Source organism: Podarcis cretensis, assembly GCF_951804945.1.
Source record: "Podarcis cretensis genome assembly, chromosome: 13".
NCBI classification, from domain to species: Eukaryota; Metazoa; Chordata; class Lepidosauria; order Squamata; family Lacertidae; genus Podarcis; species Podarcis cretensis.
The window spans coordinates 18620715-18647562 of NC_137182.1; the positions used below are offsets into that span (position 1 = coordinate 18620715).

The window sequence follows — 26848 nt, forward strand, 5'->3', positions numbered from 1 at the left end:
GGAATAACTGCCCACCCAACACCTTCACCATAAGTTTACGGTCCTTGGGCAGCTTAACAAGACAGTAAGGACAGAAACATCACTTATTATTATGATTATAAACAAAAACAAACAAATTAATGAAGCAAATTAATTCAGAAAACTGGAGGGGGAAAACAGTCATTCATTTAAATAAACAATAAAGAGTGTGTGTTTATTTTCACATATTTAGAATACGTTTCAACAGGAAGTGACCTCCGCGTGGGCACTTTTGTCAGCTCCTTCCACAGTGCAGATGTCATGCGTTTGTGTGTATGTCTCCCTTGGTCAATGAGCAATGAGTGTCCCTGCTTTGTGTCTGTGGGTCGCTCCCAACACATTACTCTTTCTGCATGCAGTGTGCGTGATAACCTTTCGCTTAGTGGGTGGTGGAAACCTGGATGCCAAACTAGTCTGATCTAGCAAGGCTGTGAGCAATTAACCCCCCAGCCGCAGCTTAGAACCTCCCTTAGCTACTAACTCACATTGCTGAGGCCACCAGGGGATGAGGAATCAGCTGTCAGACATTGCTCTGTCACACCTGGATGCAGACCCAGCTGAGGACTGCTCCTCCTCCAGCAGCATTCTGTATGTACAGTGTTTTAATTGCTACGAACTCTGCTGGAAGCCAGTTTTGGGCTAAAAGGCAAGGCTGATCGATATAGTATAATGTAACATTGCAGTGTGGAGTGCTCATGTTCAGGGTGCCTGCCAGCCAGCCAGCCATGCCCTTTTGCAGGATACTCCATTCCATTTCCCTTCCCAGTGGTGGAGCGGAGCGAGAATGCAAGGGAACACAGCTATAGGACAGAGCAAGAGCAATGCAGTAATCTGCCGGAAGGCCCAGAGCAAATGATGGGCTGAATGAAGACATAAAAGAGGCTCTCAGGTCCTTTTCTTTCATGTGGGCTCGTATTTCCACACTAGCGGTTTGAATGGTAACCCTTCCTTGCAAGAATGTTTGTACTTCTAATTTTAAAAGCTGAAGATCTTTGGAGTCTTTTGCACATTTAACCTTTGCAGCCAGAAATAAGCACCGCTGAGTTCAATGGAGCTTCCTTCCAGGTAATCAAAGAATCACGGAGTTGGGAGGGTCATCTAGTTCAACCCGCTGCATCTCAGCTAAAGCATCCATTTGTATAGGAGCTGAGGCTGGGCTACAAGAAAAGTTAAGCCGTTCTTGAAAGGCTAGTGATGAGGTGGTAAAATTCCTTTGTTCTGGATACTCCTTGGGGGTGTGGTTGTGGCTGCTGCCCTCTTACACGCCAAACTTCATCACTGCCACTGCACCTCCTACCGAGTTTTCTGTTTCCAACCATCAGTCAGCACACCATGCCCAATGAGCACACTCAGTCTGAGCACACTCAGAGCACACTAATGCCTGCTTTTGGGATCCCCTCCCCATTGAGGGTTTTCCTCCCGCAACATGCGCTCTGTTTCAGCAAATCTTGATGTGCTCCCAAGCCTGCTGCTAATCTCCTTGTACGCTGCTGGTGTTGTTTTGGCTGCATAAAGCTCTGCTCTCCGAGAATGAGCTGCTATTAGAAGATACAGTGGTACCTGTTGGTTTCTGCTCTCTTCACCGTGCAGCGAAATGCTTGTCACAAGACAATGTTTACATTCCAGTCAGAGTTGCTGTTGGAGTTTCTCACGGGAAAGGAGACTGGATGTGACGTACACTGGTTTCCTGTTATTCACTGTTCTCTCAGTGCTTCTCTCCGTGCTCTAGAGGAGAGAGGATGTTTTCTCTGCTCCGGCAGAGGCAAGATGTTTTTCTGTAATCTACCAGCTTTGAAATGTAAATAAAGCAATATAGAGTATGTGCACATATTCCTCATCATTCCGCTGTGCACGGGACACTGCAAATACAACATTTTTTGGTTCCGGGCCCAGAAGAACGCAATCATTCTTGGGAATGGGCTCCGGTAATCGGAACAGCGGCAGAGGGACGGATCGGACGCTATCTCTGCGCGTCAAGATGATTGATGAGGTATGTGCTACTCCTCCGGGCAGCCTGCCAGCATCTAATTAATGGCTTTATGGCTGGACTTTGCGATTTTATGTCCATTTGCCGGGCACAGGCAAAGGATCAAAGGCTCAAGTTCCTATGCTGGGGAAATCGAAAGTAACTTTTAAAAGTGCTTTTGGAATAAAGCAGCTGCAGCAGTGACGCAGCTTGATTTAAGGCAGCAGAGAGAAAGCACTTTTGAACTTGCCTTTGGAATGAGGCTTGAAGCAGCAGAGACGCAGCTTGTATAAAGCAGCTTGATTTAAAGCAGCAGAGATGACGCAGAAGGCTAATGCCAGAGTCATGATGGCTAGCTGCAGAAGGCTGGCTGATGCAAATGGGGAATCTGATGCCAATCAGCCACATGCTCAGCTCAGAGTAGCTTGTGATACTGCCATGATTCAGAAAAAAGCAGACCGCCAGGGTGATAGCTGCATGGGAAAGGGGGAGTCTTCACAGACGTCATCCCAGAGTGCAGTGGAACCACCAGATGGCGCCAAAGCTTTGAAGGCAGTGAAATGCTATTCGTGTGGACGTCTAGGCCATATGAAGAGGGAATGCAAATATCCCAGGGCCAAGACAGAGCAGCGCAGCGAAAGCTCATCGCGTGGAAAAGGCCAGAGCAAAGGCAAAGGTCCGGTGTCCAGGACAACGCAGCCCAAAGCAATGGTCTCACGCTTCACTCCAAAAGTTGCAGAGGTCCAGAAGACGTCTAGATCTTTCTTCGTGGTTGATTCGGCTGCAACCCATCACATGTGCAACGATAAGCGACTGTTCGTGTCTTTTACACCGCAGGAAGGTGCAATTCACCAGGCGGATGACCACACAATCCCCAGTAAAGGCTACGGAACTGTTGTTCTTCACAGTTTGGACTTATCGATACAGAATGTACTTTATGTGCCAGATGCCAAACATAATCTGCTCAGCGTTGGACAGCTGAATGAGCGGAAAATTGACGTTTCCTTTAAGAACAAAAGGTGCATCATCACAAAGAAAAATGATTATGTATTGTATGCTGAATATGTTGATCGTTTGTATGTTTTGTATTATGATGATGTTGTGCAGGATGACACTTGTTGCATTGCAGGTTCCAACAAAAGTTTGCATGCAGAATGTATTCACGATTTTCATCGAAAATTTGGTCATTTGAATTTTGAGGCAGTATCTAAAATGCCTGCCTTGGTTGAAGGTATGACTATTAAACCCTGCAGGTACCACATGAAGTGCAAGGCATGCGCAGCAAACAAGGTGAAAATGGCTGTGAAAGGTAAGGTGCCTAGTAGGCAAGCTACAGAACCATACCAAATTGTTCATGCTGATTTGGTTGGACCCCTAGCGCCCTCTTTGGGTGGTAATAGGTACTTCATGGTTCTCATTGATGCATTTTCCAGGTATATTTATGTGTACAATCTCAAGCAGAAATCAGAGGCTTTTCCTAGGTTCAAGGAATTCTGTGCTTGGTTGGAAAATGTGCATGGTAAGAAGATAAAAATTATTTTCACTGATCACGGGGGGGAATTCACTTCTCAGCAGTTTGAAGCTTTTCTGTCTGAGAAAGAAATTCAACACGATTTGTCTAGTCCTCGCTCGCCATGGCAGAATGGACTTTGCGAGAGAGCAAATCAAACATTGCTTCAAGGGTTAAAAACCTTGCTGCATGATGCCAATCTTCCAGAGAGTTATTGGGCCGAATCTCTCTCGTGTTTTGTTTACATTTATAATCGCAGGTTATCTTCAGCGATTGGTTGTACCCCCTATGAGAAGATGTTTGGCAAGAAGCCATACATCAAACACATGAAAATTTTTGGTTCTGACATGTGGGTTCACTCACCACAAAACTCCAAGTTAGACAAGCGTGGTTTGCATGGTATCTTTCTAGGTTATGAGAAAGGTTCTTACAGAATAAGGATGACTGACTCTAAGACTATTAAGCTCACAAGAAGTGTTGAGTACAATGCCAAGTGGGGGGAGAATGTGGGAATTTTCCAATGTTACCCTGATGACAGTGATGAGACTGAGGATAGTCAAAAGCAACCACAGCAACCCACACCCACTGATGAAAGTTCTGATTCTGAGTCTGAAACTGAATCGGGTGATTCAGAGGATTTCAAGAGTGCGAAAGCCTCTATGCGACCCTCTGAAAGCTCTGATCAAGAATTGGAGGAACCATTGTTCACAATAGGTCACTTTTCTCCTAAGAAGGAAGAGGAGAGTGTTGAAGACTTAAGGCTAATTCGAAGGTCACAAAGAGCCACAAAAGGTAGACCTCCAAAGAGATTTGCTGATGAGTTTGCCAAGATAGCAGTAACAGCTGTTAAAAGCTCCAAAAAGGTATTTGAACCTTCAAGTTTCCAAGAAATCCAGGATTTGGATTCAAAGGAAGCTGAGCCATGGTTAAATGCCATGAAGGCTGAGCTTGATTCCTTGGAAAGGAACAAAACATGGGAACTAGTTCCAGTAGTTCCAGGAATGAAACTGCTTGGAAGCAAATGGGTCTTCAAAGCGAAGACTGATCAAAATGGCAAGATAGTCAGACACAAAGCCAGATTGGTAGCCAGAGGTTTTGCACAGGTACCAGGTGAAGACTATCACGAGACCTACTCACCCACAGTGAGGTATGAGAGCATTAGGCTTATGCTCAAGCTAGCTGCAGAGGAGAATCTACACATTAGTCACCACGATGTGAATACAGCTTTTCTGTACGGATCTCTAGGTGAATCTCTTTATATGCTTCCACCTGATGGCGTACAGGTAAAACAGGGATTTGTTTGTGCTCTGAAAAAGTCCCTTTATGGTCTCAAACAAAGTGCACGGTGTTGGCACACAAAACTCACTGAAGTATTGTTTTCTCTAGGTTTTATGCAAGGGAAAGCTGATCCATGTGTATTTGTCAAAGAGGAGGGGCAAAAGAAACTGTATTGCTTGTTTTATGTTGATGATCTTTTATTCTTTTGGAAGGATGTCACAATGTACAATAACGCCCTAGCTCAACTGAAAGAACACTTTGACATGAAAGATCTTGGTGAGGTAAACAACTACCTATCTCTGGAAATAGAAAGAGATCAAGATGGTAACATTCTAGTACACCAGTCACGGAAAATTGCTGATGTGTTAAGCAAACTAAACCTGATGGATGCTAACCCTGTAGACACACCGATGACAACAGGTTATCAGGTAGATGACACTGAAGAAGCATTTTCTGACACTACACTGTACAGAAGTGTGCTAGGCAAGCTAAACTTCATTGCCAGATGTTCAAGACCAGACATTGCTGTTAGCTGTAATTTGCTAAGCAGACAAGTCAACAATCCTACTGTTAAAGATTGGAAAGCTCTGAAACGCATAGCGCGGTATTTGAAAGGCACTATGCATTACAGACTGAGATTTAACAATCAGAAGTCTGGTGGTCTTGAGATATTTGCAGATGCAAGTTTTGGAAGTGACACTACAGACAGGAAAAGCACGTCTGGAGTTTGCTACATGTACAATCAGGGTCTATTTGATTGGTCATGCAAGAAGCAAACAACAGTTAGCTTAAGTACTTGTGAAGCTGAACTGAACGCACTGTCTTATTCACTCAAAGATTGTGAATGGTTGTTACAATTGTGCAAAGACATGAAAATTCCTGTCAAATGTCCAATCCAGGTTTACCAGGACAACAAAGCATGTTTGGCTTTGCTGAATTCTGAAGGTTGTAAGCAAAGCACGAAGCACTTGCAATTGAAGCTGCAACATGCTAGGGAACGTATTCAGAAGGGACTCGTAACGGTATCCTATATGCCAGGTAATGAAATTCCTGCTGATGTATTGTCCAAGATTGTATCAAGGGATCAACACTGTACCTATGTGCAGAAGTTGGGTTTGTACTGATATTGTACGAACACGCTGCCCAGTGATGTTCACAGAAAGGGGGAGGATGTTGGTTTCTGCTCTCTTCACTGTGCAGCGAAATGCTTGTCACAAGACAATGTTTACATTCCAGTCAGAGTTGCTGTTGGAGTTTCTCACAGGAAAGGAGACTGGATGTGACGTACACTGGTTTCCTGTTATTCACTGTTCTCTCAGTGCTTCTCTCCGTGCTCTAGAGGAGAGAGGATGTTTTCTCTGCTCCGGCAGAGGCAAGATGTTTTTCTGTAATCTACCAGCTTTGAAATGTAAATAAAGCAATATAGAGTATGTGCACGTATTCCACATCATTCCGCTGTGCACGGGACACTGCAGATACAACAAACGCCTTGGTTCTCAAACAACTTGGAACCCAAACACTGCAAACCCGGAAGTAAGTGCTCAGGTTTGCAAACTTTTTTCAGAAGTCAAACGTGCCCAATTTTGAGTGTTACTCTTCCGTTTTGAGTGCCACACTTCTGTTTTGAGTGTTACACTGAGGTTTGTCTGTTTTCGCTATTTATTTTGTATTTTTGTGGCTCTTTTTGTTTTTGTGACTGTGTGGAACCCAGTTCAGCTACTGACTGATTGTATGTGTGACTGCAGTACATTGTTTATTGCTTTCATTTTATGGATCAATGGTCTCGTTAGATAGTAAAATTCATGTTAAATTGCTGTTTTAGGGGTTGTTTTTAAAAGTCTGGAACGGATTAATTCATTTTGCATTACTTTCTATGGGAAAGCGTGCCTTGGTTTTGGAACGCTTTGGTTTTGGAACAGACTTCCGGAACGGATTAAGTTGGAGAACCAAGGTACCACTGTACAAGATACGTATCGTAGTCTTCTTCTTTGGCAATCACTCGTAGCCTATTAAGATTGTCTTCCATAAACAGGGTTTTAACAATGAGTCCGTAAGTGACTGCAGAGGCCAATTCTGGATCCACATGTCCTTCCACAGTATCATAGTATAGTACAACTGATAGTAGTATCATAGTATAGAAGGGGTGATGGGAATTGTAGTCCAAAGTAGCTGGAGGTGGGGAGCAGATGACAAATAAATTACAATCCCAGTGGGGTAGGTCCGTATTTGCCAGTGGATAGGAGTGTATTTACATGTAATTCACCAGTCTTTCTGAACACCAACTTTGTGTGCATTTCTATGGCCCAGGCACGTCAGATAGCAAGTTTCACATGCGGTGTGGGGAAATTACAGATGGCAGTAACATTTATTGGAACATATACAGAGTCTGAATATTGGCCCATCTAGCTGGGATCTCTCCCAGCCCTGCTTGGCAATCCTGGGAATTAAACACAGGGCCTTTTCCATACAAAGCATAGAATTGTAGAGCTGGAAGGGACCCTGAGGATCATCTCTTCCAACCCCCTGCAGTGCAGGATCCTATATGGCAGGGGTAGGCAACCTAAGGCCCATGGGCCGGATGCAGCCCAATTGACTTCTAAATCCAGCCCGTGGACAGTTCAGGAATCAGCATGTTTTTACATGAGTAGACTGTGTCCTTTTATTTAAAATGCATCTCTGGGTTATTTGTGGGGCCTGCCTGGTGTTTTTACATGAATAGAATGTGTGCTTTTATTTAAAATGCATCTCTGGGTTATTTGTGGGGCATAGGAATTCGTTCTTTTTTTCTTCTTCCAAAATATAGTCTGGCCCACCACATGGTCTGAGAGACTGTGGACCGCTCCCCTGCTGAAAAAGGTTGCTGACCCCTGCTGCTATTATGCTCAGCACACTCCAGCCAACTGAGCTATCCTGAGTGCCTGCGCTCTGCCCTTTCCTCCCCAATTAGTCTATGTCCCAAGGATGTCAGTGTGTACTCTCTTCTTCACACATTGTATATGCTAGCCATGCCAGAGACTATGGCCCATGCCTATCACTGGCTATACTGCAGAGTCACACATAAACCAGGATCAATTGCTCGGTCATGTGTGCTTTAAATGTGTCCATTGCTGGCTATAGTACAGCATCACACACATTTTAAACTATATTGTCCTTTATAACTGGCAGAAGAGACCTGTTTTTTATTTTCCTGAGCTTTTCTAGCTGCAACTAGGTTTCACATTGCTTTTATAACTTTATGGCTTTCAGATTATTTTATTTTTGAATGCACTTTTTCATTGTGTTATTTTATTGCGGGGGGGGGGGGGAGAGAGCCACCCTGGGAATATGATGGAACATTGGTATAAAAATACTTATATTATGGAAAACTGCTCAAGACCTCAGATTGGACAGATGATATATCTCTTTATGGAACATGGAGATTATAGGGCAGTGGAGGGGGGGGGAAATCACACATAATCTGAAATTTAGGCAAGGACTCCTTTTATATGGTATGGCATACTTTTATTTACTACAGTGGTACCTCGGGTTACATACACTTCAGGTTACAGACTCCGCTAACCCAGAAATAGTGCTTCAGGTTAAGAACTTTGCTTCAGGATGAGAACAGAAATCGTGCTCCGGTGGTGCGGCAGCAGCAGGAGGCCCCATTATCTAAAGTGGTGCTTCAGGTTAAGAACAGTTTCAGGTTAAGTACGGGCCTCTGGAACGAATTAAGTACTTAACCTGAGGTACCACTGTATATGGCAAAGAGCACCTTCTCTTGACAATCATCTCCATAAGTTTCGGATACTTGGAATGATAACTTGACTTCTTTATTTTCCCTTCATATAATGTGCATACCTGGAATGGGGCAGGCTTTCCTGTAAATTCCTCCAGTTTGCCTTTCCTGCTGTTTCTGTTTCTACTTTTTGTTGTGCTATAACCGTTAAAAACACAATAAATGCTACTTACAATAAAATGCATGCTTATAACAAATAAATTATGAATGAATGCCAGGATTCATATACTTTATACAGCAGGATTAAGGAAGCTTTGTTCCCTCTGGATGTTGTTGGACTCCAATTCCCATCCGCCCCAGCCATCATGGCCAATGGTTAGGAATGATAGGAGTTGTGGTCTAGCAATATTGGGAGTCCTGTTGTACAGCCTTGTGTGTACAACATATTATCTGCCTTTATGAGTCTCATTTCTCAGTATTGCTATGATACTATTGAGTATCATAGCCAGGCATTGCCTTATCGATCCCACAGGCATCCCTACCTTTTAATACATTCCACAAGGTTGGTCCATTAGGGGAACCGGGGCACGACCTCACCAACCTCAGCTGGGATCCCACCAGCCTTCATACTTACAACCAGACCCAGAGGGTGGTACTGACTGTGGCAGCTTCCTCCTCCTCCTTAGTCTCAGCCTTGTCCTGGTACACCTCAGTAAGGAGGAGGATGGGGGCAAAATTAGTTGCCTCTGCCTGTCATTGCCTATTTCACCACCTACTGTTGGCTCCCCTGCCTCAAACCCTATCAGCTCCAATAAGTGACAGACACCACTGCCATCAATGCTACCTTTTCCAAGCCACCTCGTTGGACGTCTGGTACCTCCAGCTAAGAAGGGAGCCTAGGGATGAGGATGGGGGTTCTAGGGATGTTTGCTCATCTTGGGATAAGCAAGTAGGACTGGTACCCAGCAATGGCACAGATATGGGGAAGGCCACAAGCCATTCTGGTGGTACCCAGTACCTGTAAAGGTAAAGGGACCCCTGACCATTAGGTCCAGTCATGACCGACTCTGGGGTTGCGGTGATCATCTCGCTCTATTGGCCGAGGGAGCTGGCGTACAGCTTCCGGGTCATGTGGCCAGCATGACTAAGCCGCTTCTGGTGAACCAGAGCAGCGCACAGAAACGCCGTTTACCTTCCCGCCGGAGCGGTACCTATATATCTACTTGCACTTTGACGTGCTTTCGAACTGCCAGGTGGGCAGGAGCAGGGACTGAGCAATGGGAGCGCACCCCGTCACAGGGATTCAAACCACCGACCTTCTGATCGGCAAGTCCTAGGTTCTGTGGTTTAACCCACAACGCCACCTGCGTCCCACCAGTACCTGTAGGTGAGGCCAGTACCTGTAGGTGAGGCCAAATATTCAGCGAGGAGACGGACACCTGGAGATATGGGCATGGAAGAGGGATTTGGGGTGTAAGGATGGTGCTCCGATGCAGTGTGTGTGTGTCTGGGGCCAATATCCATACCTGCCAGCCAAAGAGGATGAAAGGTACAAAGGGGAAGAGAAAGGAACTGCACCTTTTGGTCAAGGTCAGTTTGCTCTCACTTTCTGCCTCTGAAAGCCCAAACTGATGTAAACCTCACCTGTCGAGGTGGCTGCAGGTGTGGAGGAAGAGACTGGCTTGGTTCTAGAGATGCTGGCAGGGTCGGAGAAGTCTCCTGGAAGGGAGAGCAGCCGCGCGATTATAAACGGAGGGATGGAAATGAGGCTGATCCCCGAGGAAGCAGCAGCAGCAGCAGCAGCAGCAGCAGAAGAGATCTGAGATGATGGATAAATGGGACGTAAAAAAGGAGGAGAGGAGGCACCCGCGGGCGCCTCAGGGGGGTGGGAATGGGGGGGGAGGTTGCAGGGAGGGGGTGCGGGGTGAGGACCTGGGGGTTAGCGAGAGGAAGAGTGGATGGGCGTGTGCAAAGGAGATGCGGGGTTGGGGCTTAAGTGGCCGAAGATGGGGAGGGGGTGTGGTTGCCGGATCGCGCTCCTTCTCCAGCGGCCCCCTCCCAAGATTCACACCCACGTGACCTTATGAATGAGATTGGGGAGGGAAGAGGAGGTGGGCTCGCCAGAACCGTGCATTCCTGAACAGCAAAAAAAGGGAGCAGGGGTGGGGGCGGGGCGGCTGAAAAAGAGAGAGAGAGAGAGAGAGAGAGCATCCTCGCTCCAGCGCTGGGAGGGTGGGAGGTAGGCAGGCAGGCAAGGGAGGGAGCGGCTGGCAAGCAGCGCAGCCCTGGGAGACTGCCCGGATCGCAGGCAGCAAAGGGCGCCGCCATGCAAGCCTGAAAATGCCCCCCACCCCACCCCACCCCCCAAAGACCGCTCTCTCTCTCTCTCTATCTAGATAGGCACCTTCCCTTTTTCTCCTTAGCCCGCTTTCTCCCGCGCCCCTCCCTTTCCCCGAGGAAACATCTGGACCCCCATCGCTCCCCGCCCACCTCCCCGCGCAAGGACCACAAGGACACTACCCGGCGGAGAGAGGCGGGCGGCGGCGGCGGAGGAGGAGGAGTGGTGAACCGGAGGAGGGGTGGGGGGGACCGGGCGGAGGGTCCCCCCCGAAAGGAGACCATGTGCTGAGCGGCTCCCATCCTTGGCAGGTAACGTGGGGTGATGGGGTGGGGGAGGTTAAGCTGGGAATCGGGGAGAGCGCGCGTGGGGGGGGGAGGCTGCACGCGTGGGTGAACCGCTTCAGGGTGTGCGGGGGGGGGGGGGACCGCCTGGCGGGGGTGCGTGGGGGAGTCGGTCTTCTTCTCGCGTGGGAGGCGAAACGTCACCCGCTTCGGCTGGGGAGGAGAGCTGGGGGTTCCCACGATGGGGAAAGGGAATGGCGGTGCTGTGACACGGGGAGTGGATTGGGGGGGGGGGCCGCACCGGAGGTGACAGCGGAGCCACCGCGTGCGGCCACCTCTGTGGACCCTGCCACGCCCCCCTCCGGAGCCCCCACTTTCAAAAAAAAACCACCCCATGTGGGGGCTTTCCGCTTGTGAGCTGGGGTGTGGGGGCGCATCTACTATGGCACAGAGGTGAGTGAGAAAATGTGCTTTACGCGTGAGTGCCTTTCTCACACGCATGTATGTCTTGGTAGTCCGCAGGCAGTGGGGGGGGGGAGCTTCTTCCAGAAACTGGGGTGCCGAAGCTTCCTGCAAATGGGCGTGAGGGGGGCTGGTGTGCGGGCATGAGTTTCCATGCGCAAGGTGGGCAGCTTGGCTGAGGCATGTGGGCTGAGCTCGGCGTCTGCACACTTGCACACGTGTAGACCTATATACGGGGTGGAATGAGGAACGGGTGCCTGGGGTTGTCAGCCTATGCTTGTGGTGGCGTGTGCATTTTGGTAGCTATGTGCAGATGTGCTGGTAGTAATGGGGTTGAGAGACAAAGGAGGAGAAGGAGCATGGGGTGGTGGGGAAAGTGTACCGTACGACGGAGGGTGTGCACATAAATTGCTGTGTGCCTGTATTTCTGTATGCCATTATGTGCACCATTGTGCCATCCTTGTGTGCTTAATCTGCAGGTGTAAAATCATGCATGCATTTTCCCCCTCATGTGTGCGAGTGTGTGCATGTCACTGTCTTTTTCTGCACATCCCTCATGCATCCGTACCTTCATGCATGCATTTGCCCTTGTGCACGCCTGTCATGCATGCTTTTCTCTCCTTGCTGTGGCCATACCTTTGTAAGAACAGCCCTCTCTCACTCTCGGTCTCCATGTCTGCTTGCAGTTGTGCATAGACAGAGAGGCAAATAAGTGCTTGTGTGTGAGAGGCTGTGAGCATGCTTCTCCTGAATGGCCGGGGTGGGGGTGAGGGAGTGTCAGCGCTTTTAAGCAGATCTGGATCCAGTTGGCATGTGTGCCAGGTAAATAAATAATAAATAAATAAACCTGCCTCACGGTGAGCGCACACACTCACATGCACACATGCTCATATGCCATATACTATGTGCGGCAGGTGAGCTTCTCTGCAACTGCCTGTGCACATTGGCGATTTTACTGCACAAGGGCAGGACCTGGGGTCTTCACCGTCCCCACGGCAGCTTTCCTGCAAAATGCAAAAGCAAGTTTCTAGTTCTCCTGGCCGCGAATAACGGCTTGTGGAAATGTGTGGGAGGTGTCTGCAAAACCCTGGGAAACCGAAGTGGGTTTGGGCAAGGTATCCCATATGCGGCTGGGTCTTCAATGCCCTCTATCGTTTCGCTTTTTCAATGCTTGTTCTTCCTCCATGCTGCCTCCCCGCTTCATCTGTGTGCACCTCTGCCATTCCCTCCTCCCCTGCCTTTCACTTTTATCACCTTTACCCCCCAAAAAAAGAAGAAGGAGCAAATTCGTTGACAATCGCAATTGTGGAAGGTGTGTTTTGCAAAAGGCACAGACTTGAACCAACCTCCTCCATGTCCTCCAGATGAATAAACCAGATATTTGTGTGTGTGCTTGTGAGCTTGTGTAGCGTTTTCACAGCTCTGAGTTTGTCAGCCTGGATGCATATGCATTCATCTGTATGTTCTCATATTGCCGTGTGGGTGTAGCCACGAGGTCTCCATGTGCATATTCCCCATCACATTATATAGATGAGCCGTGTGGCAGCCACCGTCCATCTGTGAGCAGGCACACGGCCGTTTCTCAGAGCGATCTGCCCCTTTGGCACTCGCTCGCGGCAGAACTCATGCTGGGCTGTAGGTTTGTCGCCATGTGGCTTTCGAGGTGCTGGTGTGCATGCTCTGTGTGCATGCGTGTGCGCAACACAAGTACATTATTTTCCCACTGTACTCTGTGGGCCTTTGTGAACTATGGGGATTTAAAGCTTTCTTCCTTGTATATTGTCCCGTCGTGGATTATTGTACCAATGTATCATGAGCTGTTTGTTACTTGTACAGTACACCTCTCTCTGCACATTGTGCAACATGTGGTTACAGGAACATTAGAAACATTATTTTGTCTGGGACTCCTTAATTCTGTTGTCTGACTATGTTTTCTGCCTCCAACTATGAACTTGCGGCCCCCAGAATTCCGTGTATTCCTGTTTTAATATCTTGCAGGTTACAGGTTCTTATACCTAATACCTTGTACATGGATGTCTTGTAGGAGTTCTGCTGCGCATGCCTCTCATTGTGGGGGACGCGGCATTTGCCACACTAACCATTGTGCCCTTTTATATCCTTGTGTGATGGAGGATTCTGTTTCTTGAGTTGTTTGGTGAGGTCCCTGCATTTGTTCATTCTTTAACCACAGTGGTGCTTTAAACAGCCCAAGCTTTTGCATGATTAACCCAGAGGTACTGAGTTAATGGAATTTACTCCCAGGAAAACGTGAATACAGCTGCAGTCTGTGCTCTCTAGCTTTCTGGGTGAGCTCCACTGAACACAGCAGGAGTCACTTCTGAATAAATGCACATAGGATTGAGTGGTCAAAAGTACAATTTATTAGCAAGAGCTCACTGAGCTCAATAGAACTAAGAGTTGAAAGAATTTTTTTACTTTGAGTAGACCCACTGAACATAACAGCCATGACTAATTTAGGCCCATTATTTTCAATGGGTCTACTCTGGGTAAAAGTTAGTTGAATAGCTCAGTCGGTAGAGCATGGGACTCCTCATCTCAGGGTCTTGGGTTCGAGCACCACCTTTGGCAAAAAGATTCCTGCATTGCAGGGGGCTGGACTAGATGACCCTCGTGGTCCCTTCCAACTCTACAGCTCTGTGATTCTATGAACACAATCCACAGGAGCTTACTTTGGAGTAAACATGCTTGGCATTGCAGTGTCTGTGGGTTGTAACCAATCTTCGCCCTATTCAGAACAGACCCATTAAACTGATGGGCATGACCAACTTAGGCACGTCAATTGCAAAGGGTCTACTCTGAGCATGTCTAATGCAAGGTTTCCTAAACCTGGGTCTCCAGCTGTTTTTGGACTACAACTCCCATCATCCCTGACCCCTGGTCCTGCTAGCTAGGGATGATGGGAATTGTAGTCCCCCCAAAAAGCATGGTGACCCAAGTTTGGCAAAGCCTGTGCCTTGAGATCCTTCTTTCATGCTCTTCTAGTGAGGCAGATCACTGTTATTCCCATTGAACAGATTCTAAGCAGAGGCTCAGAGTCGGAGCCAGTGGCGGTTTGCCCAAGGCTTCCCAGCACGTTGGTGGCTTACTCTTTCTCCTGTCTGGGCTACACTGTCCCCTCCGGGTACAAGTCTTTGTGGCCCCTGCGAATCTGGCAGTGTCCAGCAGATTGTGAGCATCTACCCTAACTTTATAACTTTCAGCAGAGGTCAAGGACAGTTCAGATTGATTTTCTCTGCCATCTGCAACCGAGTCACGTATAATGGTTGCAAAGGCAGGATTAGGTAGCTGTTAAGAATGCTTCCCATGCATATACCAAAGGGGCCCTCTTCCTTACCTATGGGGCCTTGTGAACCCCCCACCACACAAGAGGAAATGCACACAGACACTTCCAGAAAAAAAGAAGGCAAAGGAAGACCAGGATATCCATAAGATTTTCTTAAATTGCATACGTGGCTATAGATGCAGAATTAGAAATAATCACTAGAATTAAAATAGAAAGGCAGTCCTTCACACAGCAAGGGTCTTTGTGCCTGCTCAGTCTGCTGCAGCAGCATGCCATGGGTTGCTGGCACCCGGAGCAGGGCAAGTGTCACGCCCTCCTGGTGGACTGGGCAGTTGAGGTGGGGGCGCACATCAGGAGGGTGAACGGAGCCCGCCTCAAATAGGCTCCTTGCCAGCTGCATCCATCCACCTGCCCACTAGAGCAACCTGGGCTCAGCTACCTGGGCTCCATGCCTGTCGGAGCGGGCCCTCATTGCACCCCATCAAAAATGTGCGCCCGGGACCACACACACCATGCTATGCCTCTGGTCTGCCAACTAGGTGGTGCCAACTTTTTATGGGCCCTGATCTTCAAACTGGACATGGACTACCCTTCAAACAGAGGGCGATCCTCCGCAGACCCTTCAAACAGCGGTCCATAAAGCTGGACTCGTGTGTAGATAACCTCTTTGTACTTGCTGAGGTGGTTTGTGATACTTTGGTGGTAAGGCACCTCTCTCCATGCAGTGCTAGGCCTTGACACCTCAAATTGCAGTGGCGCTACCCAAAGCTCTCACCTTCCATTGGACATAATAGTGGTGGCACCAGCTGCAGCGCCCCAGAAGAAGAAGAAGAAGAAGAGTTTGGATTTGATATCCCGCCTTTCACTCCCTTTAAGGAGTCTCAAAGCGGCTAACATTCTCCTTTCCCTTCCTCCCCCACAACAAACACTCTGTGAGGTGAGTGGGGCTGAGAGACTTCAAAGAAGTATGACTGGCCCAAGGTCACCCAGCAGCTGCATGTGGAGGAGCGGGGAATCGAACCCAGTTCCCCAGATTACGAGACTACCGCTCTTAACCACTACACCACACTGGCTCTCCAGAAGCTCTACACCCGGTACAACCGCACCGGTAGCAGCCCCCTAGAGCCGGCCGCCTCTGACAATGGAGGCTGGTGCATTAGGGCGAATGGAGCTCTGCCTGCCAGCCTCTGCCTGCCATCAGCTCCATCCCCCACACCCGTCCGTCTCCTTCCTTACATCCAGTCCAGTGGGTGGCACTGGCTGTGGCAGCTTTCTCCTCTTCCTCCAGCTCAGTGTTGTCCTTGTGCAATTCAGGAGGGAGGAGGATGGGGACAAAACCAGAACCAGCTGCCTCTGCTTCGGCTCCCCCTACTGGTGGCCTCCCTACCTGCTGCCCTACCAACGGCAGCATGTAGGGAGGTTATGGTTGCCACCTGGATACGTCTAGGCGCAAATTCTTTTGCAAGATTACAAAGCAAATGGTATGGGGGCAGCACGGCGTGTCTTTTGGTGCTGTGCTGCCCCGCAGACCAGCTGACTGGCATGGCATCGCAGCCACGCCAGCCAGCCAGATGGAGATGTTAGGTGCCAAACCTGGTGACATCTCCACTTCCTGGCAAAAGGCCGGCTGCCTGTCGCAAAACACGCCTGGTGCCCGTCTAATTTCGAAAGCTGTTGCCAAGTGCTGTGTGTACCCATATCCATTTGCTGGTCTTGCCTGGCGTGCTACCACAGCGCTGTGGCACTAGCTCGACTATGGGTTCATCCCACAGCGCTGAAACCGTATCAAAAGGCCTGCAACCGCCTGGGTGGGTCTGATGATGTGGGTTTGAGGGTCCTGACCCCACAAGGAAGACCCGTGTTAATTGGCCCTATCCATGCAGTCGCAAGAGATGTGGGGTGAACGCTGTAGTAGCCAAAAAGAGCGCTTTAATAAGGGCTTCATTAGGCAAAAGTGCTGTAAGCCCCAGTGGAAATGAGGGATACCTTGGGATTGATTCCCAAAGAGACCATCCATATATGTTGCATGCTGATATTGAAGAGGGCATGCTTTGTTATATGTTATATGTGGGAAGTCTGCAAATATGGATTAATGAATATTTTGCAAGATTAGCCCTTGGAATTCCAAATGTGTGAAAAAGGGTTTTTATGTGGGCGGGTGCATTAATTTATTGTTATTCTGACTCCCAGGAGTTCAAGACCACTGACAGTCTCTCCTTCTTTAATCTCTCATCCCAACATCCTCTGCAAAATAGGCCAAGGCAGACGGAATGACACATCTCGACAAATGCGTGTTCCTTAATCCACATTTGCCAAGGTATTGCAAATGTAGAAGCAGGGGCTGCATTTTTAGGGGAGAGTTGACAGCCGGGAGGGCGGTACCTAACCCTTCCCATACTACTCATTCCCCCCACCCTGCAAATAACTTCCTGGCCATTTCTCCCTCACTGGGCATATTTCTGGTCTTGATGCCTAGCGGGTCGGGGAGTGGGTCAAATTAAAAATACCAAGAAAGAGAGTTTCAGAAATGAATAGGTAAGCGGGTAAAAGGTAAAGGTAAAAGGACTCCTGACAGTTAAGTCCAGTCGTGAACGACTCTGGGGTTGTGGCGCTCATCTCGCCTTACTGGCCGAGGGAGGTGGCGTTTGTCCGCAGACAGTTTTCCCAGGTCATGTGGCCAGCATGACTAAGCTGCGTCTGGCGAAACCAGAGCAGCGCACGGAAATGCTGTTTACCTTCCCGCTGGAGTGGTACCTATTTATCTACTTGCACTTTGATGTGCTTTCGAACTGCTAGGTTGGCAGGAGCTGGGACTGAGCAACTGGAGCTCACCCCATTGCAGGGATTCGAACCGCCGACCTTCCAATCGGCAAGCCCTAAGCTCAGTGTTTTAGACCACAGCGCCACCCTAGGTAAGCGGGAGGAGGAGGGTTAATCATCCCTTCCCACTTACTGATTCTCCCCTGAAAATGCCCCCTGACCCCCACCCCATGAATTAGCATTTCATTTTATCATTTCATTTTGCATTTCTGTCCCGCCTTCCCTCTAAGGAGCTCAAGGTGCTACCCATAGTTCCCCCCTCCCTATTTTATCCTCACAATAATCCTGTGAGGTAGGTTAGACTACGAGACAGTGACTGGCCCAAGTTCACCCAGTGCAAGTGGAGATGTGAACCCTGGTCTACCAGGTCTTAGTTAAATACTCTTAACCACTACAACACACCAGCAGCGTTGTGTAGAGTATTATGTGGCACATATCATAGAATTGCAGAGTTGGAAAGGACCCTGAGGGTCATCTGGTTCAAGCCGCTGCCACGCAGGAATTTAAACTAAGACATCCATGACAGGTAGCCATCCAACCTCTGCTTAAAAGCCTCTAATGGTCCACCACCTTCCAAGGGAGTCCATTCCACTGTCGAACAAGCTCTTACCATCCAAAAATTCTTCTGATGTTTACTCGGAATCTGCTTTCTTGTGACTTGAAGCCACTGGTTCATGTCCTACCCTCCAGAGCAGGAGAAAACAAGCCTGCTCCATCTTCCACGTGTGACAGCCCTTGAGATGTTTGAAGATGGCTATCACATCTCCTCTCAGTCTCCTCTTTTCCATGCTAAACTTACCCAGCTCCTTCAACTGTTCCTCATAAGGGTTGTTTTCCAGACCCTTGATCATCCTGGTCGCCCTTCTCTGCACGCATTCCAGCTTGTCCATATCCTCCTTAAATTGTATTGCCCAGAACTGGGCCCGGGACTCTAGTTGTGGTCTGACCAAGACAGACTAGAGTGGTACTATTACTTCCCTTGACAGGACACTACACTTCTGTTGATGCAGCCTAGAATAGCATGAGCTTTTTTTGCAGCTGCTGCTGCTGCTTCACACACAAATAGTTGCAAGCCCCGTGATTGTTTGTCTCGGAACCTGCACCTTCAGCCAATTATCCCCATTTTTCTGATGAGGGAACTAAGGCCGAGAGAGAACAACTTAGCCAAAGCTGACCCAGCTCAGACCTCCCAGGCCCAAAGCAGGCTCAAGATAAGCTTGTGATTCTGTATAACCATGGTGGCACATATACAGCATCCATGTGCATCTAAGGAATCTGAAAATATGTATATGTGAGAGTGTGCGTGAGTGAGAGAGAGAGAACAGCTAGTGAGTGTAAGGAGAGTAAGCCAAATGTGCATGGGTGACACCGGGGAGAATTGGCCTCATTTGGCCTCATTTCACACCCACTGCACGTGGCACTAGAGGGGTGCAGAAAGGATGAGGAGACACGCAGAGAGAAGCTTTTGCATCTAGGGTTGATGTTGACACAGGATCAAGCTCTCAGCAGCCTTGACAGGCAAGGCGGTGCTCCTTGCATGCCAGATTTGGACGGTGTGCTCTGCGTGCATCTGCAGGCTCCCGTTTCATGGCTCTGCACAGTTGATAGGGCCAGATCTCCCACTTCCCTCTCTCAAATGGACTTGTTGACCTGGGGTTGTAAAGAGGCTGGGTCAGCAAGGGGGTGTGACACACACAGCACCCCCCCCCCGATTTTCCATTTCTCTCCCCATCTATCTAATCCATCTACATACCTTTCCCCCTCCACTATAATAGCAATTTCTGGGCAGGGGTCCAGCAAGGATCCTCCCATCCATTTGCCCCCTCTGCCTCCAGAGATAGAGGTTTTTTGGGGGGGACCACATCTCTCTCTCTTTCTCTCTCTCTCTCCCCCCCCCCAGGCTGGCATTATTCCAAACAGCGCCTGCGCTGCCTCTCCCCCGCCCAGCTGGGCCTGGCTATTCTTAGCTCCTGAGTCTTTGATTCATGCTTCTGAGAGTATTTCTGCTGGGTGTGCAGAGAGAACAGTTACTGCGGTGTGAGGGAGGAGGGATATGCACATGCCTGGCTCAGTGCGTGTGAGACACACACTCACAAACACACTCTCTCTTTCTATCTGCAAGCATGCAGACACATGTCCCTATGCCTGTAAGGATGTGCATGGGCATAGGTATGCTTGGAAGAGAGCTTCTGCAGACCTACATGTGCACGTTTGGAGTGGTACATGCCTGCATATTTCTGCTTCTCTGTGTGAAACAATTAAGTATGCATGCTTATTCACTAGTATACATGTATAAGAGTACATACAGCTATGAACATCTTTGTACATGATTTTTGTAACCAGGCACCTAGTCGAAAATAGACGTGCATGTGCCATGTGAATATGGCTTGCAGCATTTGTGTGCATGCCCAATATGTACTTTCATGCTCCCATGTATGTGGGAATGTACAGCCATGCCCAAACGGGAGCATGCGCTCATTTCTTTCAGGGGCAGCGGGTGGCCCATGAGATCGCAGCCACTCGAATCGTTGGCACGTTGGGAACAGCAGGTGCACAATCAGCTCCAGACTAACACGAGTTTGCATATATATCCATTTGCATATGTGCATAAATGAATGATTGCATGGCTATAACGGGACACGTGCTAATCTCAAGGTGCTTTTGCATCTGCTGTTTCCAGCACGCCAGCATTCATGTGACGGTCGAGGGCCAGATCTGGCGGGGGATTACCCGGTGTAGGGCGGCCCACCCAGCAGCACTGAGATGAGTGCTAGCCCTCCATGCCCCCCGCCTGCTGCTATATTAATTTCTCCAGAATGCAATCCTGTACTGTACATGTATGTAGTATTACTATGGAGGTAGGAGATTTAAATGGCAGCTGGGTGTGAGACTAGTCGTGCATGATGACCTCACCCCTATTTGCAATAAAGAAGCAGGACTCTGACAAGACCCTGGTATTTCCCTGAGTATGGTGTAGTGCTTTTGCACCTCAATATTCGGTGCTTTTTCTCAGAGGATTAAAAGAATTGTGTGAAGGAGAGAGGGGAGAGGACTTAGACGCTCGTGCACCGACTTCACTCTGCCTGAATGTATGTGTGTAAAGAGAAGACAGGAGGAAATTATTTTTGACATTTATTTCTTGCTTTATCTCCAAGGAGATAACTGCGGCATGGGTAGTTCTGTTCCCCCGCCCACAACAACCTTGTGAGGTAGATTGCCACAGCCTGAGAGAGAATGGCTGGCCCAGCATCACTCAGCGAGTTAGGATTTGAACTTGGGTCTGTCTGGTTGCAGACCGGCAGTCTGAATTGCTGTACCGCACCGGCCTCATTTGGGGTGCACCCGTGTGAGAAAGTGGGTGGTGTGTTCGATGTGAGCAAGTGTTTGTGTGTGAAAAAGAGTATAGCTGCAATCGGTGACAGGGAAAGCAGCTCAGCACGGGGAGCCAATTACCTAGAGGCAATGTTCTAAATTCTCAAGGTGCGTTTTGCTACTGGGGTGGTGGGTCCAATTGCAGCTATGTGGAGATTTCACTTGCATACTGGGACAAGTGAATTGTTGCAAGAGCAAGCTACAGTCAAGCAATGTAGCTGAGATCACAGAATCCTAGAATTGTGAAGGGATCCTGAGGGTGGTCTAGTCCAACCCCCTGGAAAATAGACATTCTCTTGCGGTGACTGCAACCTAGATTCAACCTAGACTGCAGCCTAGATTTGGCGTCTAGATTATATGCGTTTCTAACCCAGAAAAACTGTCTGCAGACAAACGCCGGCTCCCTCGGCCAGTAAAGCAAGATGAGCGCCGCAACCCCAGAGTCGTACGCAACTGGACTTAACTGTCAGGGGTCTTTTACCTTTTTTTTTTAACACTGCCTAGAAGGGAGAGGTATCTTCTCCTTGCTGGAAGTCTTCAAGTGGAGACTGGGCAGCCATCTGTTGGGGACGCTCTGAGCTATTGATTACCTGTACCAAGAAGGAAGTTGAACTAGATCGTGGGTAGGCAAACTAAGGCCCATGGGCCGGATCTGGGCCCATTGCCTTCTAAATCCAGCCCGTGGACAGTCCGGGAATCAGCATGTTTTTATATGAGTAGAATGTGTGCTTTTATTTAAAATGCATCACTGGGTTATTTGTGGGGCATAGGAATTCTTTCTTTTCTTTTTTTCAAAATATAGTCCAGCCCCTCCACAAGGTCTGAGGGACAGTGGACTGAAAAAGGCCTCTTCCAACTCTATGATTTTAACGCTTTATGATGTTCTGCAAGATGTTCCTCCAACTCTATGGTTCTAATACCCTGCAATGTTCTCCTGTTGGTATTCCATTTCAAAGGTTGGGTACTGAGTTGTTCCCAGTTATTTCCACTGAGCAGGAGTGTTGTTGGGGAGCTGAGAATTGCAGCTCTGTAAGGGAGAAACTACGCTTCCCAGGATTTTTGGAGGGGTGTGTGCTTTAAATGAAAATGCTACAAGCTCAGGTAGCCCCCCCCCCCCCCGCTCCTCTACTGTATGAGCAAACCATAGCTTGCTTTTACATCTGCACCAGGCAGACCATGTTTTGCCCTTCAGCCCCGAGACTGAACACAATGCAAACCGTGGTTTCAGTCTCTGGTTTGAAGGTAAAACATGTTTGCCCAGTTCAGATGTAACACCAAACTACAGTACTTGCTCAGGTCACCATTTTTTAAAGTTTGGTATTACATTTCTCTCCTACCTTTCATCCAAGGAACTCAGGTATATTGTCCCTCCCCATCTCTTATCCTCAGAGCAATCCTGTGAGGTAGACTAGGCTCAGATAAAGTTTGAGTGGCCCAAGGTCATCCAATGAGCTTCATGGCTAAGCCTTGAACTCTTCAGTCCTACTCTGATATTTCCACCACTGCACTGCACCACACCAATCCAATGTGTGTGAGGGGATTAAAAGTACCCCCCTCCCCAATCCTTCCTCGAAGAAACCCAGAGCGGCATTCTGTTAGAAACTCAGATATGTAAGCTAGATGCCAAATGGTTCCTTAAACCAGGGTTACAGTTGCCAAAACGGTTGCCACTTTGGGGCCAGTTGGCTCAAAAGTCTCATTTTTCAGTACAACTTTTTGGTTCCTGAAATTCATTCGGACTGCACAGATAAAATATATAACGGATTTAATTCTACACTAGTGTGTGAAAACAGTCAAGGATCCCCAGGCAGGCACTCCCAAAATGGTGGAGATGTCAAGCGCCATCCTGGCACCCGGGCATCTTCACTTGCTCGATGGTCAAAATGTGCGTGGCAAATTTTGAATGCTGGTGGCATACATAGTGGCTGGCTTTATCCTCACAACAACCTCATGACGTTGATTAGCTTGAGCATGTGTAGGCAAACTAAGGCCCAGGGGCTGGATCCGGCCCAATCGCCTTCTGAATCTGGCCCACAGATGGTCCAGGAATCAGCGTGTTTTTACATGAGTAGAATGTGTCCTTTTATTTAAAATGCATCTCTGGGTTATTTGTGAGGCACAGGAATTCATTCTTCTTCTTCTTTTCAAAATATAATCCGGCCCCCCACAAGGTCTGAGGGACAGTGGACCGGCCCCCTGCTGAAAAAGCTTGCTGACTCCTGAGCTTGAGTGTCAGTGGCCCGACGACACTCAGTGCATTTCGTGGCAGAGGGAGGATTTGAAACTAACTCTTCACCATCTAAATCCAGCATGATGCTTTGCCAGTTCATATAGGATGACAAGCTATGGTCTGCTCAAACAAGAGGAGGGAGGAAAAGAACGGGAGCACCCAAGGGGAGAAGGGTGTGCTATATCTGAGCTGACCCCACCATGTATGTCTCTGCCTCAGCTGCCTTCCTTCTAATATTGGGGTGACACTGTTGGAAAAAAAATACACATCACTTCGGAAGACAGGCGAACTAATATCAGTGTACTGGAAGAAGCAAAGATCACCAGTGTCGAAGCCACGATTCTTCAACATCTGCTTCATTGGACTGGTCACGTTGTTAAGATGCCTGATTATCATCTTCCAAGGCAACTACTCTATTCCGAACTGAAAAATGGAAAGCGTAATGCTGGTGGTCAACAAAAGAGGTTTAAAGACTTTCTCAAGGCAAATCTTAAAAAATGTAGTATACACACTGACAACTGGGAAACGCTGGCCTGCGAGTGCTCCAGTTGGAGAACAGCCTTTACCAAAGGTGTCATGGGCTTTGAAGACACTTGAACTCAGGACGCAAGGGAGAAACATGCTAAGAGGAAGGCACGCTTGGCAAACCCACACCGTGATCAACTCCCGCCCAGAAACCAATGTCCCCACTGTTGAAGGGCTTGTGGATCCAGAATTGATCTCCAGTCACTTACGGACTCACTGTTAAAACCGTGTTTATGGAAGACAATCTTACTCAGCTACGAGTGATCGCTGAAGAACTTTGCAGGGTTGTTCTAAAGATTACAGAGATAATCTAGGTGAAGCACTTGTGACACTATAAAATGTGTTTGGTGAATGCCATGTATTTTCACCAGCTGATGAAGTCTCCGACGTTTATGGGGAAATGCACACAATTTCTGTGTCCTGCACGGCGTCCCACGCACCTCCGCAGCTTCCAGTCATGCGCCGCCCCCGCCGCCCCCCCACGCACATACACAAATGTACAGACCCTCGCCTGCTGAACGCTCTTCCTGCTTGCTCTCGCTCTGTTCTATCTCAAATCCTCCTCGAAAAAAAGAGAAATCCTCAAATGTCAGAACACAGAATGCAAAGGGATTTATGCCAAGGAAGCAAAATATACATCAAGTTTTGATTGTTTGGCACAACCTGCTTTGAATGCAACATTTTAATTCCCAGAGTGAAGAATGCCGTGGCAATGCAAAGTCGGATCGGCCACACAGTGGCTTGGGATTCAGCCAGGGCTGGCTCAAGAGCTCTTTGTGCTCGCTGTGAGATGCAGCAAGGGATATCCCTGTTTAAGTAGAGACCTACTTGCAAAGCCACTGAGGATTCTGGGGGCACTCTCAGTTCATGGGAGCCACCATTGAGTGGCTCCTTACGCCTCACCAGACAAGAAGACCCAGTCTTCCTGATGGTGGGGGGATGGAATGCATACGATGATTTCTATGCATAGATGAAAATCTAGGAATAATTAGGTAAAGGTAAAGGGACACCTGACCATTAGGTCCAGGTGTGGCCGATTCTGGGCTTGTGGCACTCATCTCGCTTTATTGGCCAAGGGAGCCAGCGTACAGCTTCCAAGTCATGTGACAAGCATGACTAAGCCGCTTCTGGCAAACCAGAGCAGCGCACGGAAATGCCGTTTACCTTCTCGCTGGAGCGGTACCTATTTATCTACTTGCCCTTTGATGTGCTTTCAAACTGCTAGGTTGGCAGGAGCAGGGACCAAGCAACGGGAGCTCACTCCGTCGTGGGGATTCGAACCGCCAACCTTTTGATCGGCAAGTCCTAGGCTCTGTGGTTTAACCCACAGCGCCACACGCGTCCCTCTTTAGGAATAATTACTCATATTTAAATGTTCTGTTTCACCATAATGAAAAAACTGGGACCAGGTAACCTCTGAATTTGCTGCTGAGGTGTTAGTCGTTGATGGGCAACTCCAGGGCCTCCTGCTCTCCTTATTTAGAATTTTCTCTTCAATCTGGACTCAGGAACAGACATGATGGGTGCCCTTTCTGTTCTTGTCTCTCGTGTCTTCCTTGTCTGTCTTCCTGGTTGGGCTGGCCCTGGTGATGAGGACTGTGTCTGAGATCTGCCTTCCCAACCTGAGTTCCTCGAAATCAGGGTTTCCCAAACTTGGGTCTCCAGCTGTTGTTGTTGTTTTTTACTACAACTCCCATCATCCCCAGCTATCAGGACCAGAGGTCAGGAATGATGGGAACTGTAGTAAAAAAAATAGCTGAAGACCCAAGTTTGGGAAACCCCGCTCTAGATGTTTTGCACTACAACTCCCATCAGCCTCAGCTGGCATGACCAGTAGTCAGGGACGGTGGGAGTTGCAGTCCAAAATGTATGGCGCAACACCAAATGTGGGAAGGCCATCCTGTATATTTTCTCTTGGTTAACAAAATGCCAGAAGATGGGCATGGAGACCCATGCGGCACCTTTGGCATCCTGGCAAACAGCCTTTTCTGCAAGGTGCCTCTCTCCCTCCTGCGAACATATGAACAGCAGCAAAGGGGGAGCAGGCAGAGAACATCTTATTAAAATAGAAAGCTTTTATCAGCAGGAATCCAGGAAAGCGAGGTTGTTGGAGATGTTGCCTGGAGCATCCATGGGGAACATGTTTCTCCATCATCATCATCATCATCATCACAACTGCTATTATCTTGCTTTTTCTATAAATGTACTCAAACTGGGGTACTACACGCAGCGAGAGAGCAGCATTGCGCAACAAAATTTAATAAACCAATTGGAAGAAAACAAACACGATTAAGAAAGCCTGTGTTAAAACTGTTAAGTGACAGTATTTGGAGAAAACAACCCAAAACAACACATTTTTATTCATTTGTTCTCTGATTGCTTTTATTTATTTTATTTTGTACTGTGTTTCATCTGATGTCTATTTTCTCTGTGCAAAAGAACGTAATGCAATCGTATGTTTGATATGCAAAGCTTTTGTAGTCTGGCAAAATGAACAGAATAATTTTGAGAATACAAAGCTCCTAATGTGGAAAAAAGGAACTAAACGTTACCGTACATGTTTTAAAAGATGGGTTTTCGAAGCCTGCCCAAAAGTAGAAAAAGGGGATGCTCAGCAAATTGACCTGGGGGTGCTGTCCCAAAGTTTTGGTGCCAGTGCTAAAAAAAAAGCACTGTCTCAAATATTCGTCTGTTGTATATCCCCTATTAATGGGATCCGAAAAAGAGTAGAGTTGTGGAGTAGATCATAGGAAAGCTGTGAGTATCAGCAGTTGTCGCCATTAGGCAATTGCCAAGGGACCCTCCTCAGCAGAGCGCCCTCTGCTGATTCCTGGAGCTTCCTTCCTGCCACATGGTGGTGCCTTAGAGCAGGGGTTGGCAAGGTTTACCTCACCTGGACCGGTTTACTCCAGTGGAGATCCCTCTGTGGGCCGGATCGCGCGTGCACCCACAATTGCCAGCATCTTCACAGACACGATTTCCGGCGTCTGCGCAGACGTGATTTCCAGTCCCACGGAAGCGAG

At 48.2% G+C, this 26848-nt stretch overlaps 2 protein-coding genes across 7 annotated transcripts in view; both read left to right on the forward strand.

The window, feature by feature from the left end:
- Positions 1-7284, forward strand: part of LOC307200665 (E3 SUMO-protein ligase ZBED1-like) — a 53744-nt gene extending 46460 nt beyond the window's left edge. Inside the window, exon 7 of the transcript XR_013832411.1 lies at positions 7267-7284. The gene's annotated coding sequence lies outside the window, so the exon portion shown is untranslated. The remainder of the gene's footprint in view (positions 1-7266) is intronic.
- A 3302-nt stretch (positions 7285-10586) lies between these two features.
- The window catches only part of SHANK1 (SH3 and multiple ankyrin repeat domains 1), a 112972-nt gene continuing 96710 nt past the window's right edge, over positions 10587-26848 (forward strand). For 2 of the 6 annotated variants that reach the window (XR_013832407.1, XM_079949212.1), the window contains exon 1: positions 10588-11139. The gene's annotated coding sequence lies outside the window, so the exon portion shown is untranslated. Of the gene's footprint in view, positions 11140-26848 lie in introns of all 6 variants that reach the window. The other 4 variants (XM_079949211.1, XM_079949214.1, XR_013832406.1 and 1 more) reach the window with 3 other exon arrangements.